The following is a 14579-nucleotide window of genomic DNA, read 5'->3' as shown; positions in this document are numbered from 1 at the left end:
GTAAGAGGAAAAGGAGGCCACTATGATTCTCAAAAAAAGTAGCTGAAAAAGTAAGGAAAAAGAGATTAGCTTTCATAAACTACAAAAAAATTGCAGAAAGAGGAAGGCATGCAACACTATCCGGAAAAGCTAAGAGAAACTGGTAAAGTAGTCAGGAAAGCAAGGATAAAAATAAAAGAAAAAGACAGCCATAAAATAGGTGGAAATGGAGGCCATCTGAAACTGCTTTTTTTCAGTTCCAGGCGAGACCGAAACTCTAAACACTTTTGGCCAAAACTAAAACTGCATCCAAAACTTAGTGTCTGGTTTCGGCCAAAGCCAAAACTGAAACTAAAGATTGGTTGTGTGAATGTGAACCAATGAAGCCCACTGGGGATTTTCAGAGCTTCTGTTAAACCCACAAAAGATTATTGCCCTCCAGTCCCAGGAACTGCAAGCACAGACTGACAACTGGGAGAGCAGATGTAGTTAAATATCCTCTGAGAGAGGTTAAACTTGAAAACTGTGGGGGCGTGTCAAGATGGCGGATTACTAGATGGACGCTCTGTCACGTCGCTGAGATCGTCCCTGGTGGATAAGATTTTCTTTATTGAGAAGTATTTTCTCTTTTTCTTCTATGTTTAAATATGCCTCACACCAAGAGGAAGGGGGTAGTTAAGGGTTTACCGACGATGAACCCCAAAAATGCCCTTACCCAGACGACAATGGACAGATTCGCCACTAGCACTCCTCGTCAGACCGGCTCGAGTCTGATTCCCGTGGGGGGAGAAAATGGTGGAGTTTCTCCTTCACAGGAAATAGTAACAACTTTGTCCTCGCCGGATGTTAACCCGCTGCCATGCCCTGCAGGACTCAGAAGCGGGCTAGAATCCCTTGAGACGTCCGAAAGTGTACAGCAAGATCTTTCCACTCTAAAGCAGAAGACAGAAGCTCTTGTTAAAGATAAATTAATGATCCATCGTAAGATTGAGCAGTTTGAAAATTATAATAGACGCTTAAACCTGCGTTTGCTGAATTTTCCCAGATCCATAGAAATGGATGCTATGACATTGTTTAAGAAGTACCTGGTTGAAATTCTTCAATACTCTCCAGAGTCTTTTCCCCCAGTTAATAAAATGTACTATTTGCCTGCTACAAAAAACTCTGGGAGACTGAAGGAAACACAGGCACTACAGAATCTAACTGCTCTTCTAGAACGATCTGAAATTACTACTACTACTACTACTACTATTTAGCATTTCTATAGCGCTACAAGGCATACACAGCGCTGCACAAACATAGAAGAAAGACAGTCCCTGCTCAAAGAGCTTACAATCTAATTGAAATACTTGAAAGAAGAACATTACTTGTATCGTTGGTTTTTGAACAGGATTTAAATTCAATAATGAAACTTTACTTTAAAAACTTGACAAAAGTCTTCTTGGGTGATAGAATATGGATATACCCTGATGTGGTAAAAACCACACAGGATAGAAGCAAAGCTTTTCTTTCATTTAGAGAGGATACTCGAAATTTGGGCGCACGATTCACCTTGTCTTATCCGTGTAAATGTATTTGGATAAAAAATATGTGTTTTTCGAACCTGAGCAGCTGAAGGTTTTTTAGAAATGAAGAAAATAACCAGATAGACTCTGATGTTAAGAGAACTTGGTTTAACGAATGTATAAAGAGGAGTAAATCAGGCCTCTCGTTTGTTTATTATAAGTTACCTTAGATTGAAATCCACCAGATTTTTCCTAATGCCCTCACAACTTGCATATTGGTGGTCTAAGAAAGAGTACTGGAATTTTCCTTTCTTCTCTTAATTTAAAGGAGATGATATTGTATATTCTTGGAAATTATATGATCTGTTTTTTTTTAGCAAGAATTTATCTTGTATTATATTGAAATTATAAATAAATAAATAAATAAAAAATATCCTCTAAGAGATGAATTTTGTGATAACATGTAAAAAAAAAATCATGATTACCATCTTTTTATGCGTACCCAAACTGTGCACAAGTAACAAGAAAAGGTAGCATTGATATATATATAAAACTGATTAAGGACAAGCATGATATTGGTCTAAACTACAGACATTATAGCAGCATGATGCACAATCCAGAATTTTAAAAAACATATTAATATCACTGAATGTGAGGACTATATACTCTGAAAAATTACAATAAAGAGCAATATATTTCTCCAATTATTTTCTAATATATAAATTTTATTTCATTGTAATATCATTTCCCTACTAACACTATAAGCTGACCAGTACTTGTATTTGAAAACAAATTGTGCTAAACCCCTCCGAGAAAAACTGCACTGGCTTCCAATCAAAGAACGTATTACCTTCAAAATCTGCACCCTGGTCCAGAAAATTATCTACGGCGAAGTCCCAGGATACATGACAGACCTCATAGACCTACCAATCAGAAACATAACCAGATCATCTCGAACATACCTAAACCTCCACTACCCAAACTGCAAAGGACTCAAATACAAAGCAACCTATGCATCCAGCTTCTCCTACGTAAGCACACAACTATGGAACAGACTGCCAAAAGCTGTGAAAACAGCCTATGACCACCTAAACTTCAGGAAATCACTAAAAACCAACCTGTTCAAAAAGGCATACTCCACCGACCCAACATAAATGCCTACACTCTGCAACACAGCAAAACCAAAGTTCATAATGGACACTATATAACCTTTCCTCTCTTCCATCCCCATTGTACCTGAAACACATGAACCTCTTTATCCGACCGGACTTGGCGAACGCCTTTAAGGTACTACGTAAGCCACATTGAGCCTGCAAATAGGTGGGAAAATGTGGGATACAAATGTAACAAATAAATAAATAAATGCAGGTTCCTTTTTCAGAATCTAGCTACTGCATGCCACAAGTTTGATTAAAACACTGCATTTTCATCATACGCAACACAGCCTGAAAAATCTTTAGAATCACCCAAATAGTATCCAAACCAGAATATCAAACATATAAACGGCGAGTGACCGTACTCACTGCAAATGCGCAGTAGAGACTTCCCTCTCTGTCCCGCCCCCGCGTCAATACGTGATGACGGGGGGGGGGGGGCGGGACAGAGAGGGAAACTGCGCCGCCGACGTTGCTACCGCTCCCCCCCCCCACTCGGAGTCGCCGCCGCCACCCCTCCACCCGGCCCAGGCCCTCTCTTCCCTTCTGAACTTACAGATCCATTCGCCGAACGCAGCAACGCACATCAGCTGAGCTGCAGTGAGCCCTTCCTTCTTTGCCTGTGGCCCCGCCCTCCTGTGACGTAACGTCAGCGAGGGCGGGACACACACAGGCAGAGAAGGAAGGGGCAGCTCAGCTGATGTGCGTTGCTGCGTTCGGCGAATGGATCTGTAAGTTCAGAAGGGAAGAGAGGGCCCGGACCAGGTGGAGGGGGGGTGGCGGCGGCGACGACTTCGAGGGGGGGGGAGCGGTGGCGACTTCGCGGGGGGGGAGGGGAGCGGTGGTGACCGCGGGGGGAGGAAAACCTCTATACCAGCCCGTTTTTACGGCCTCAACGGCTAGTATATAATAATTTAAATATTGAAAGACCATGTTTTAATCTCCAAGCTAAATAGCCTCCAGACACATGGACTTCAGCTAATTCGAGTATTATCCATTATCCTTTCCTTTAATGTTTTTAGTCTCATGCATTACACAATGGTCTCCAATGTTTCTCATACCTTACACTATCACTGTCTGCTTTTGTCTCACCTAGAATGTAAACCGCACTGAACCCTGGAAATGGGATATTAGCGGTATACAAGAAATGAATTGAATGAAATTGAAACTAAAAACAACAGTGCTTTTACAGTGGCTGAATTTGCGCCACATTTGGAACAGCAGCTGGTGTCATGCAGGGGCGTAGCCAGACAACAGATTTTGGGTGGGCCTAGGCAAGAAATGGGTGGGCACCAAGTGTTCTCCCCTTCACCCACCACCAAAAAAAAAAAGCTCAGTTGGCGGGAAAACGCTTCTTTCCACCTTAGCAGTCTGCAGCAGGTACGCGCTGAAAACTGAGCATGTGCAGGTGCTGGTATCCTGGAGAATAGCGTTTTCATTAACATCAGGGGGAAGTCTTCTGCTGGCGGAGCTTGGGATCCCCACCTGCTACCACTAATACGTTTGCTGCTGTTGGGTGGGCCTGAGTCCTAATTGCCTGGGCCCCAGCCCACCCAGGCCCACCTGTGGCTACGCCACTGGTGTCATGTCTCCATAGAGAAGTCAACTCCTAAGAGGATAATTCCTGCTAAACTTTTGTATCAGATGTATTTATTTTGAGCACTCTATTTACCATGGGACCCTTTTACAAAGACGCACTGAAAAATGGCCTGCAGTAGTGTAGACGCATGTTTTGGGTGCACGCAGAATCATTCTTCAGCGCATCTGTAAAAAATGCCTTTTAAAAATTTTTGCCGAAAATGGACATGCGTCAAAATGAACATTGTCGCGTGTCCATTTTGGGTCTGAGACCTTACCACCAGTCATTGAGCTAGAGGCAAAGTCTCACGCGGTAACCGGGCGGTACTACTACTATTTAGCATTTCTATAGCGCTACAAGGCATACGCAGCACTGCACAAACATAGAAGAAAGACAGTCCCTGCTCAAAGAGCTTACAATCTAATAGACAAAAAATAAATAAAGTAAGCAAATCAAATCAATTAATGTGAACGGGAAGGAAGAGAGGAGGGTAGGTGGAGGCGAGTGGTTACAAGTGGTTACGAGTCAAAAGCAATGTTAAAGAGGTGGGCTTTCAGTCTAGATTTAAAGGTGGCCAAGGATGGGGCAAGACGTAGGGGCTCAGGAAGTTTATTCCAGGCATAGGGTGCAGCGAGACAGAAGGCACGAAGTCTGGAGTTGGCAGTAGTGGAGAAGGGAACAGATAAGAAGGATTTATCCATGGAGCGGAGTGCATGGGAAGGGGTGTAGGGAAGGACGAGTGTGGAGAGATACTGGGGAGCAGCAGAGTGAATACATTTATAGGTTAGTAGAAGAAGTTTGAACAGGATGTGAAAACGGATAGGGAGCCAGTGAAGGGTCTTGAGGAGAGGGGTAGTATGAGTAAAGCGACCCTGGCGGAAGACGAGACGGGCAGCAGAGTTTTGAACCGACTGGAGAGGGGAGAGGTGACTAAGTGGGAGGCCAGCAAGAAGCAGATTGCAGTAGTCTAAACGAGAGGTGACAAGGGTGTGGATGAGGGTTTTGGTAGAGTGCTCGGAAAGAAAGGGGTGGATTTTACGGATGTTGTAAAGAAAGAAACGGCAGGTCTTGGCGATCTGCTGGATATGAGCAGAGAAGGAGAGAGAAGAGTCAAAGATGACCCCAAGGTTTCGAGCTGAGGAGACAGGGAGAATGAGAGAGCCATCAACAGAAATAGAAAATGGGGGGAGCGGGGAGGTGGGTTTGGGGGGGAAAATGAGAAGCTCAGTTTTGGTCATGTTTAATTTCAAGTGGCGTTGAGACATCCAGGCAGCAATGTCAGACAAGCACGCTGAAACTTTGGTTTGGATGCAAGGTGAGATATCAGGGGTAGAAAGGTAGATTTGGGAGTCATCAGCATAGAGATGGTAGGAAAAGCCATGGGATGAGATTAATGAACCAAGGGAAGAAGTGTAGATAGAAAAGAGGAGGGGACGAAGAACAGAACCCTGAGGTACGCCGACAGGCAGAGGGATAGAAGTAGAAGAGGATCCACCAGAGTGAACACTAAAGGTGCGGAGGGAGAGGTAGGAAGAGAACCAGGAAAGGACAGAGCCCTGGAATCCAAGTGAGGACATGGTATCGAGAAGTATGCTGTGATCGACAGTGTCAAAAGCAGCGGAAAGATCAAGAAGAATGAGGATGGAATATTGACCTCTGGATTTAGCCAGTAATAGGTCATTGGAGACTTTAGTAAGTGCAGTTTCGGTTGAGTGGAGAGGGCGAAAACCAGATTGTAGTGGGTCAAGAATAGCATGTGAGGAGAGAAAATCAAGGCAGCGGTAATGACCTATGTGTGTCAAATGCCACTTGGCATGCACCCAGTATGCGCATCCGAAAATAAAAATTATTTTTTGGCCGCGCGTATCGAACTTGTGTCAAAAATGAAAGTACCTCAACAGCCACATGGTAGCCGGGCGGTAAATCCATTTTAGAGCGTGTTGGGTGAGCATAGATGCTTGTGCGGATTAATAAAAGGGCCCCCATATAAACTACTATGCAAAATCATAACTGCATTATTTGTAATCGCATTACACACACACACACACACACAAAAATGCAAAGAGTAGCTTCCCCCCTCCCCCCCCCCCCCCCCCCCCCCGACTACCTTACAATCTTGGTGGTGGCCTAGTGACTTATTCAGGGCATGATTGATCCCCAGTCAATCTTGCCCATGTCCACTTTACTGTCAAAATAGCTGCTGTGATCTCTTGCAGCAGTCTCGCAAGATTGCTATTAGAGGTCATCAGAGCCATTTTGAAAACAGAACCAGCGTGGTCAAGAGTGACTGGGGATCACTCCTGCCCTGACTTCACCTCTAGACTACCAGGGATTGTAAGATAGGCCTGAGGGGGGCATCTACAGTTCGGCAGGGGGGAGAGACAACTTCTGTTTGGAAGGGATGGGAAGGAAGGGAGACAAACAGGACAAAACACAAATTTTCAGCTTCCACCAAAAACAGTCTGTTTTGGCTGAAACCAAAACTAAAACTATGTCCATAACCTTTCAGCTGAAACCAAAACTAGGCAGAAAAATGATTTGAGGCCAGTTTCAGCTCCAAAACCAAAATTCAGTTGGCCCCTAGGAGGAAGTGTAGAAGTGGCATTGTGAGACTCAAGAGTGAAGGGAAGGAATTTGTAGAAGTTAATGAGGAGAAAGCAGAATTGTGTAAGAAATATTTCTGTCCTACGTTAACAGATGGAGGACCATGATCAGGAATGGAAGCGAAGTAGACCTCAGAACAATTTGAAGGCTGTGTTCATGAGTAGCTAACTAATGTAAAAGTAGGCACAGCCATGGGATTGGATAGGTTACTAGGGGGCATGTGATGACGCTACAAAGTAGTAAATTTAAAACGAATCAGAGAAAATGTTTCTTCACTCAACATGTAATTAAACTCGAATTCGTTGCCAGAGAATGTGGTAAAGGCGATTAGCTCAGCAGAGTTTAAAAAAAGGTTTGGACAGCTTCCTAAATGAAAAGTCCATAGAGTATTATTAAATTGGACTTGGGGAAAATTCACTATTTCTGGGATAAGCAGTATAAAATATTTTGTACTTTTTGGGACCTTGCCAGGGATTTGTGACCTGGATTGGACACTGTTGGAAACAGGATACTGGGCTTGATGGACCTTTGGTCTGTCCCAGTATGGCAATACTTATGTACTTATGTAAGAGTGTGGAGGAAACCTAGATATGTTCTGGTGGTTCTGCTTTCCCATAGGACTGGAGAATGGCAGATGTGGTCACTCTCCACAAAAAACGGGAACAACGGGCTTGTTAGTCTGAATTCTGTGGTGAGTAATTTAATGGAAATGCTGATAAAGTTATGGTGTCAAGAGGGTGATAACACAAAGAGTGGAGGTGGCCAAAATACAGAGAATTAAGTCCAGGTCAAATGTGTGTTTATCTTAATTTACAAAATGACCCAACACAGCAGTTTTTCGATGTGATGCCTGCTTCAGGGGTTCTATGATATAAGAACATTAATAGTAAAATATTAAACATGTGACATTTAATAACACTAAACATCGCAGGGCTCCTTTTACAGCAGCTTGGTAAAAAGACCCCTATATGATGAAGCCTGTAAGACAGGTCCAGTCAGGCTTGGCCAACAATGAGGCTCTTACACGAGCACACAGCTGTGGAATGCATTACCTACTGCCTTGAAAACTATTGATGAAATAACTAACTTTCGTAAATCCCTGAAGACATATCTCTTCAACAAGGCCTACAAAGAGAACCCATAACCTACTAAACCACCTCGCCAACCCACCTCAGTCATGAAAGTGTACCTTCTGCACTTATCCGCCTAACTTTTTTCCTTCTCCTTGACTAAACCTTTTATATTACTAATTGGGTTTTTTTTCTTTGGGGGGGGGAAGGGGTAGCCTGGGAAAGCAGATGCTTACATTTCAGTGTTAACATGAACCTTCTTTAATTAGATAATTATTACCACCTTTATGGAAATAGTTGAAGGGGATGCTATACCAAGCATTTACAAGTTGACCTACTTAAAGAACAGATACCATGGGTACATAATGGAAACGGTTCTTTTCATATGGGGGGGGGGGGGGTAAGCAGTTCTCTGGCACCCTTATCCTGAATGTTGGGTTCCTACAACAGTTTGGCATGTCTATTTTCTTCCAGAGGCAGCTAATTCTAACAATACCTCCTTCTGCCCTCGTGACAAGTAAGGGAGGAAATTATATCACAGCCTGCCCTGCAGCCACTGGCACAAACTTGATGCTTCAAACAGTTATAGGAGTCTGCTAGTCAGGGCAAGATTGCAGGAGCCTTGCTTGGCCCCAGACCTCACTGACCAGGCAGGTGGGAATTTTTAACAGAACTGCAGCCTCTATGTTCTTTTAGCCTTGGTTGTTATCCTTTCTAGGTTAATATTAGATCACAATACAACATTTCAGACTTTGATGTATTTTTGTTTTACTTTAAATCCTATTCTTTTATGTGCCCAGAGGGTTTTCTTTTCAAGCCTTTATAATTCAGGTGGGCTCAATGGGCTGGTGGTTGGGAGGCGGGGATAGTGCTGGGCAGACTTATATGGTCTGTGCCTGAGCCGGTGGTTGGGAGGCGGGGCTGGTGGTTGGGAGGCGGGGATAGTGCTGGGCAGACTTATACGGTCTGTGCCCTGAAGAGCACAGGTACAAATCAAAGTAGGGTATACACAAAAAGTAGCAAATACGAGTTATCTTGTTGGCCAGACTGGATGGACCGTGCAGGTCTTTTTCTGCCGTCATCTACTATGTTACTATGTATCTGATATCCTGGAATGACAATACCATAACAGGACTCTGTAAGCCACATTGAGCCTGCAAATAGGTGGGAAAATGTGGGATACAAATGCAATCAAACATATAAACGGCGAGTGACCGTACTCACTCGCAAATGCGCAGTAGAGACCTTCTCTGCCCCGCCCCCACGTCAATACGTGATGACGGGGGGGGGGCGGAACACAGAGGGTCTGTACTGCGCATTGCTGAGGGAGGGACACCGCCGTCTAACGCTCCCCCCACCCGAGTCACCGCCGCCACCCACCTTCTACCCGGTCGGGCCCTCGCTCCACTATTGAAACAGCGAGGGTCCGGGAATGCAGCACTGAGCTCTGCTGAGCTGCCGACATCGCCCTTCCTTCTTCTTCTTCTCTGCCTCTGTCCCGCCCTCGACGACGTTACGTCACACGAGGGCAGGACAGGCAGAGAAGAAGAACGAAGGCCGACGTCGGCAGCTCAGCAGAGCTCAGTGCTGCGTTCCCGGACCCTCGCTGTTTCAATAGCGGAGCGAGGGCCCGACCGGGTGGAAAGTGGGTGGTGATGGCTCGGTGGGGGGGGGCGCGAACTCGGAGGGGGAGGGGCAGCGGCAAACTCGGCGGTGGGGGCGGGCCTTTCAACCCCCCCCTTCCTATAATAGCCCGTTTTTACGGGCTCAAAGTCTAGTAAATAAAATAAACAAATCAGCAGCTCCAATGGAGAGAGTTAAAATCTCTCATCGCGTACTTCTATCCCCACCACATAAGAGGACAAAGATTTAGGATGGTTGAAAACAGTTGTGCTTATGTCTTTTTTTTAAACCACACTTTTCAAAAGCTGCTTTCGGCACCTAACCTTTCGAGAAATATAGTATGCCCTATCAGACGGACTCTACACTTGTCTTTCGACTGTACACTTGTCTTTAGATTGTAAGCTCCTTGAGCAGGGACTGTCCTTCCATGTTAAATTGTACAGCGCTGCGTAACCCTAGTAGCGCTTTAGAAATGTTAAGTAGTAGTAGTAGTAGTAGTATTACATATAGCAGTGATTTAACCAGAGCTGAGATTGTGATGTCATAATGCCTCATTCCACCAATGCCTAAGAGCCAACCTCATCAGTGATGTCACAATGGCTCGACTGTCCTATACTTGGCCCACTTCCCCCCTTAGTGTGAAGAGTTTCAGTCTCTGGTATCCAGAGCTGAGATTGTGATGTCATAATGCCTCATTCCACCAATGCCTAAGAACCAACCTCATCAGTGATGTCACAATGGCTTGATTGTCCTATATTTGTCTCACTCTTATCTATTAGATTGTAATCTCCTTTGAGCAGGGACTGTCCTTCCATGTTAAATTGTACAGCGCTGCGTAACCCTAGTAGCGCTTTAGAAATGTTAAGTAGTAGTAGTAGTAGTAGTAAACCACACTTTTCAAAAATTGAATGGAGACACTTAATTTTGCCAAAAACAAATTCATGTTCTCAAAACAAGCAGGTGTCAATAGAAGCACATAGTTTTCTTGGATAATTTTGCTTTTAAAATCTCGCAAAGGTCCCACAGATATGTGTGTGTACATGCAGTGATAAAATTACCACCAAAATTAATTTTCTTTAGCTTTATGGATGACATTTTGAAATAAACTTGAAATGCAAACAGTTGTTTTAGAAAGTATAATTTGTACTGCAAGTACAGAATGCTGCTCGCTTTTTCTTCCATTTTCTTTGTTTCTTCTGTCATTTTACGTGCCAAGAAATTAATCGCTTCTCTATTTCCACCTCCAATAAGCACTATCTATTGTACTCTATTAACCCCACGGTGGCAAACGATGGTTCTTCTCTAGCTGGAGAATTACTAGAGGATGCCATTACAGCAAATGCCAAACTATTAAACTTGTAATTTGAATTCTTTGCTATCTTAACTTCTCTATGCTAGGAAGAAAAAAAAAAATCTTTTGCTGCAGACAGAATTTAAGTCCTTCATAATTTGCCTTTTAATAAAGTGCACAAAAAATTCCCATCATCATATGAAAAATCTCTGGCTTGCCATTTTCAATTATTTCTTCCACTGACAGTGCCCCAGCCTGTTAAAGCTTATTACACACCATGCTGTTAATGTCTTTAAATCAGAAAGGTGCTGGCTGCTCCTTGTTTCATTATAATACAATTATGCTTGTCTTCTAATGGAAAGTATTTCCTGGGAAAAAAAAAATACATCCATAGGGCCCTGGATAGGAATACTTGCTGGGAAAAAGTTTTTAGATTTTGTCTTTTCTCTTCCGCATAACTAAATAATTAAAAAAAAATACAGTCACAGACTAAAAGAGGGCTCCTCCTTACGAAGAAGACATCTTCTAACAGTTTCCTCAGTGGTTCTCCAGTGCTCCTAAGGGACTCCCCAGGGGCCTGGTATGCCCCTTTGGGCCAAGCCCTTATGGCTGTTCACTGCAGGATACGCTGCCTTTTGAAAAGTTCTGGGACAGGCGTTGATGACATTACCTGTGGGATCATCCTGTACTCAGTTCTCAATAACACCAGCAAATTACTGGGAGCTTTTGGGTTCCTTTCCTCAGCTGGTACCACACTGTTGCTTAACTTCTTTCCCACCTGCTTATAGGAGACACTGACTTTTGAGAAGTTCTGGGTCGAGCATTAATGATTCACCAGCGGGTTTCTCCTCCCCTCAGCCCTTGATAACACCAGCAATTACCGGAGACTTCAGACTCGTTTCCTCAGACTGTTGCACATCTCTCTTCCCATTGCAGAGATATTCTACTAGTGCTTCATGTTTACTATTGGATGAGGAGAGCCTTGGTAAATATTGCAATCCACCTAAAAAGACTGTGACAGCAGCACAGTGATATAGGTGGTACTTGCATCTAGCATAGGAGTAGGAAGACAAATACATATATGGAAGGCAACAGAGTTCTTGCATGTCAAGGACTAATCTAATCGGAAGCCCCACAGATTCCTAGTTTCTACTGTGCCTTAACACCTGTTGGCATAGGCAGTCGGTGACTCAGCTGTTTGGGGAAGCTGAGGGGGGTGGGGTGGGGCTAATTAAAATCCTTAGGGCAACACCTGTGTCAGCAGTAAAGGGGACAGTGGGGGCACTTTTGGAACACAGCAGTGAAGGACCTCTTTACTGTGTCTGTGGTGCACCAGCTGCCTACCACTAGTATCTCAATTTCTGATGGTATTATGCATAAGGAATACACTCCAGGGAATTATGTGCCAAAAAATAATAATAATGATAATGCACAACATAATCCTATATAATAATTCTCACCTCCAACGTTCTATGCTTGGGACCGTGGCTCCCTGGCTGCAAGTGGTCTGCGAGGCAGACACGCACGGACGTCACTGATGTCAACACAGCTGATTCCAAGGCAAGGGGAAACTACTGCCTCGGAATCAGCTGTCACCCCCCCCCCCCCGCTATGGCCCCCTCGAACCCACCCCCTCCCACGAACCTGTCGATCCCTCCCCCCCCCCGGAATGCCGAAAACTGCCGCCGCCGCCGTTGTTGTGCTACCTTCCCTTCCCGTAGGTTCTTCAATCATCTTCTTAGAAAGTTTAACTCCGTGCGTCAGACGCACGGAGTTAAACTTCCTAAGAAGATGATTGAAAAACCTACGGGAAGGGAAGGGAAGGTAGCACAACAACGGCGGCGGCGGTGGCGGCAGTTTTCAGCGTTCCGGGGGGGGGAGGGATCGACAGGTTCGCGGGAGGGGGTGGGTTCGAGGGGGCCGTAGCACGGGGGGGGGGGGGAATTGCCTGCCTAAGGCCCGTTTCCTTGCCTACAGAAACGGGCCTTTTTTACTAGTAGAACATATTAAACAGAACATAATTTGCAGAATTCTGGAAATATGGTCAAGTACTACTACTACTACTACTTAGCATTTCTATAGCGCTACTAGGGTTACGCAGCACTGTACAAGTTAAAACATGGGGAAGGACAGTCCCTGCTCAAGAGAGCTTACAATCTAAAGGTAACAAACTATGTAGTCAGTGTATCATGAATGGGGAAGGTGGTTAGGCGCTAAAAGTACCTTCACATTTGCCTCTCAATCAGCCCTAGTCCCCCAATCCATGATGTTCAGCATCACTATAACAGAAATCCTGTGGTTGCTAGGAACCATAAAATGATTTGCCTAAGAATATGTATTAGCTGCACCTAATGGTTAGAGCAGCAGGCTAAGAATCAAGGAAGCCTGGGTTCAAATCCCACTATCACTTAGGTCACTCAACTCTCCATTGCCTTAGATACAAACAGACTGTAAACCCTCCAGGGACAGGAAAATACCTACTGTAATGACTGTAACTCACATTCAGTTACTACTGTGAAAGGTGTGAGCTAAATCCAAAATCCAGTACCTGGCTTACTGTGAAAGAATACAAAACCTTGGAAAAGTCACCCAGGACCTTCAGAGCAACTCTACTGCCCCATAACACAAACTTCCAGGAATCATAGAATAAGGGTCTACCTAGGAAAAGTCAGCATCATAAATATTGCAGTGGGCACTAGAACATCAATACACCTACTGAAAAAAACTAAACAAGCCTGATTATCACAGATCGATACTACATAAACATTCAGGGCTAGATTCAGTAAATGATGCTCAAAAATTGACACTGAAAAAAAAAATCAGGATATTCTTTAGTGAGCATATAAAGATCAGCAGTCATTATAGAACAGCGTTGAGCACCGATTTTGGTGCCCAAATTAGTATAATTCCTGGCATCCAATTTGGGTGCACATCATTGGTATTCTATAACACTACTACTACTACTACTACTATTTAGCATTTTTATAGCGCTATAAGGCGTACGCAGCGCTGCACAAACATAGAAGAAAGACAGTCCCTGCTCAAAGAGTAAGCAAATCAAATCATTTAATGTGTACAGGAAGGAGGAGAGGAGGGTAGTTGGAGGCGAGTGGTTACGAGTCAAAAGCAATGTTAAAGAGGTGGGCTTTCAGTCTAGATTTAAAGGTGGCCAAGGATGGGGCAAGACGTAGGGGCTCAGGAAGTTTATTCCAGGCGTAGGTTGCAGCGAGACAGAAGGCGCAAAGTCTGGAGTTGGCAGTAGTGGAGAAGGGAACAGATAAGAAGGATTTATCCATGGAGCAGAGTGCACGGGAAGGGGTGTAGGGAAGGACGAGTGTGGAGTGATACTGGGGAGCAGCAGAGTGAGTACATTTATAGGTTAGTAGAAGAAGTTTGAACAGGATGTGAAAACGGATAGGGAGCCAGTGAAGCGACTTGAGGAGAGGGGTAGTATGAGTAAAGCGACCCTGGTGGAAGACGAGACGGGCAGCAGAGTTTTGAACCGATTGGAGAGGGGAGAGGTGACTAAGTGGGAGGCCAGCAAGAAGCAGATTGCAATAGTCTAAATTAGAGGTGACAAGGGTGTGGATGAGGGTTTTGGTAGAGTGCTCGGACATGTACAAATCTAAGGAATGCCCCTGACTCACCCATGCACCTCCCATGGCCACACCCCCTTCTGGGTTGCATGCTGTAGGATTTGAGCGCATTGTTATGGAATAGCATGTACCAAAATGTGTGCCCGATTCTCAATTGGTGCCGATTAGCACTCAAGTA

Source organism: Microcaecilia unicolor, chromosome 2 (assembly GCF_901765095.1).
Source record: "Microcaecilia unicolor chromosome 2, aMicUni1.1, whole genome shotgun sequence".
NCBI lineage: Eukaryota > Metazoa > Chordata > Amphibia > Gymnophiona > Siphonopidae > Microcaecilia > Microcaecilia unicolor.
This window is presented reverse-complemented; position numbering follows the sequence as displayed.